This window comes from Tenrec ecaudatus, chromosome 1 (assembly GCF_050624435.1).
Source record: "Tenrec ecaudatus isolate mTenEca1 chromosome 1, mTenEca1.hap1, whole genome shotgun sequence".
NCBI lineage: Eukaryota > Metazoa > Chordata > Mammalia > Afrosoricida > Tenrecidae > Tenrec > Tenrec ecaudatus.
Window position 1 is genome coordinate 264,730,790 of NC_134530.1, and position 2,995 is coordinate 264,733,784.

The window sequence follows — 2,995 nt, forward strand, 5'->3', positions numbered from 1 at the left end:
AAAACAGGAACTATGTGTTTACATAACTTATACATGCCTAAACCAATTATAAAATTGGGAATATAAAGATCTCCTTGTGTCTGTCTCTCCCAAGGTGTACACAACAATGCATGGATATTCAGGTCTTGCAGTACATCATTATTTTCCCAAAGAGCCCTGACTCGCAAAAGGAAGAATTCAAACAGTCAGGAGAGAGTAGAATTGGGGTCACATAAGGTAATTGTAATCTTCTACTTCAATTTCTTGAGAAAATAGTGGTGGGCAGAAATGTAGTATTAAAAAGAGAAAGGGAAGAAATGAAGGTTTACTAAGTGCCTATTTATGTCCTAGATATATGATGCTGTTTGTCATCTCATTTTTTCCTTCATTATTTTGTAACATCCCTGTTGTGAATATAAGGAAACTGAAGCAGGGAGTGGTTAGCAAACTTTTCACAGCGACTAAGTGACCAAGGGGCAAAGCCACCGTTTGAACGAACTTAAAATTTAAGCAACTTTCTACTTCAACTCTCTACTTATGTTTTCCAATTTCCAGAGGAAATTAGGCAGACCAATGTAGCAAAGAAAACAAGACTGTCACCTCTATCAACAATTCTTTTTAAATGTTTCTCTATCATGGTCTTTCTCAACATTGGGATTAAAATGCTCCAAAGCTACCCTTCATTAACCTGTTGGTTGCAAATTTACCAAATTAATTGACTCCATGGCCCCTTCAATAGCAAACCTGTTACATATAATACTACCGAGTTTTCAACATATACCATATGTTATAGATTAAATTATGTTTCTTCAAAAGATGTTGAAATTCTAACGCTCCACTCATGAATGAGATCTTCTTTTTTCCCCAAAATAGGGGTTTTATTTGCCAGTGTTATCAGTTAAATCAATGAATTTATATGGCAATAGGGTATGACCTAATCTTAATCTGCATGCTTTAATGCTTTTTCATGAGTAGTGTTTCATAAAAGAGGAGTACAGGCAGAAAAAGAGTCGCACACAGGGGAAAGACAGAAACCAAATAGGCTAGAAAAGCCAGCCATTCAAACTCAAGTTTCAAGAATTGGATGTCAGATGATGACAAGCTAGATGCACAATCCAGAGCAAGAAGAGAACTTTGGCAGAGTATTCATATATGTCAGATGTAGATTATTTTCTCAAGGGAACTTCTTTTTTTTTTTTTTTGCCAGGGGAGAGCATGAATGCAGTCCCCCACTAACACAGATTATGCAGTCGAGTTTCCCACATTTGGGGAAATCACAGGGGTCAACACATCCGGAGTGCAATGGGTGAGCCTCGCCCTGGGAAAACTACCTTCCTGATCATGGTGTCTTCCCTGCCAGGTAAGTATTCAAGGGAACTCCTTATATTTGAGGAAAGCAGTAAACGGGTATGAAGGGTACTGGGGCAAGGGTAATGACTTCAGTCACTCCCTCTAGTAAAATGGTAACTCAAGATTTATCCTGCCCTGATTCTTCCTCATTAACAAAATGGACAACTCACTCTCAAATGGGACTGTTACCATAAACAGATAGAGGCAAATATTTACAACACCTCACAAAATGAAAACTACGACTAGGAGGGTTGTGTTGAATAATTCACTGCACCATTACTGAGACCAGAAAGATGCTTACTGTGTCTCACTGAATATGAAAAGAAATTCAACTACATGGACATAACATATCGCGATAACATCGAAAAGAATGAAAATTCTAGAATACCTACTTATGCCCATGTGGAACCTGTGCAAAATTGAAGAGGCATTTATTTAACTAGAACTAAGGGATATTGGATGGTTAAAATCAGGAAAGATGTGCACCAAGGTTGTAGCCTTTTACCATTCTTATTTCTTAAAATTATTATTACTGAGAAAATAATTTAAAAACTGAATTATATGAAGAATAATGTGGCATCAAGTTTAAGAAGGCTCATTAACAAGCTGTGATATGCAGATAACACAACTTTGTTTCCTGAATCTCTAGAAGACACTTAATGCTGAATATCAAGTATCATAACCTTCAGTATGGATTATAATCCAATATAAAGAAAACAAAATTTCAACTGGGATAATAAGCAACATCATGATATAAATAGATAAAATATCAAAGTTTTTAGGAATTTCATTTTATTTGGATCTGCAATCAATGCCCATGGAAGCGTCAGTCAGAGGCAAAAACAGTACAAGGGGTTACCCCGCAAAACTGGAATTTTTCTTTCAAAGCAGTGTATTTAATTTTTTTTACAAAATAACTCTATCACCTTCAAAGTATTATCCATTATATTTGACACATTTGTCAAATTCCTTTCTTGGAAACGTTTTCCAAACTCATCTATTTGGATAACTGACAGCCCATTTTTCTTTTTCTTCACTTCTTCGAGCTCCTCAGATCACTGTCCTTTCATGTCCCTTTTCATTCATGGCAACAAAAAAGTCACATGGGGCGAGGTCAGGGGAGGATGGTATGTGGAGCAAGAGAGGCATGCTGTTTTTAGCCAAAAACTGTGCACTGAGATGGCTGCTTGAGCAGGTGCATTGTCATGAGGGCAAAGTCAGTCCCCTGTCTTCCACAAGTCAGGTCTTTTTTGTCATACCCTGTTACACAATCCTTTCAGAACCTCTAAGTAGAAATCTTGATTAATAGTCTGACCTGGTGGAATGAACTCCAAATGCACTGAGTTGACGTTTCATCCATTCAGGGAGTTGACTGACATCCAGATTGAGGTTTGTCATTAATTGACTGTTTACCTTTTTTGAAATGAGAAAACCTCTCGTACACTTGAGTTTTTCCCACAGTGCTGTCCTTATAAGCTGTGTTCAACATCACAACAGTTTCTGTGGCATTTTTCCTGAGCAGGAAACAAAATTTCACAGCTGTGTGCTGTTCTCTTAATTGGCCATCACAAGAACCAGGTTCGAGAGAAACTGCTTTTTAGAAAAAATTCACTGTGACCAGAGAGAACCTTCCCAGGTGACACGACTGGGTGCACTAACTCAGAGC

General features: G+C 37.6%; 1 non-coding gene across 1 annotated transcript; it reads right to left on the reverse strand.

Moving 5' to 3' along the window:
- Positions 1–1,183: 1,183 nt before the first annotated feature.
- Positions 1,184–1,347, reverse strand: LOC142437946 (U1 spliceosomal RNA). The gene has a single exon (XR_012782444.1). It is a non-coding gene; the product is annotated as a U1 spliceosomal RNA (small nuclear RNA).
- Between the last annotated feature and the right edge of the window lie 1,648 nt (positions 1,348–2,995).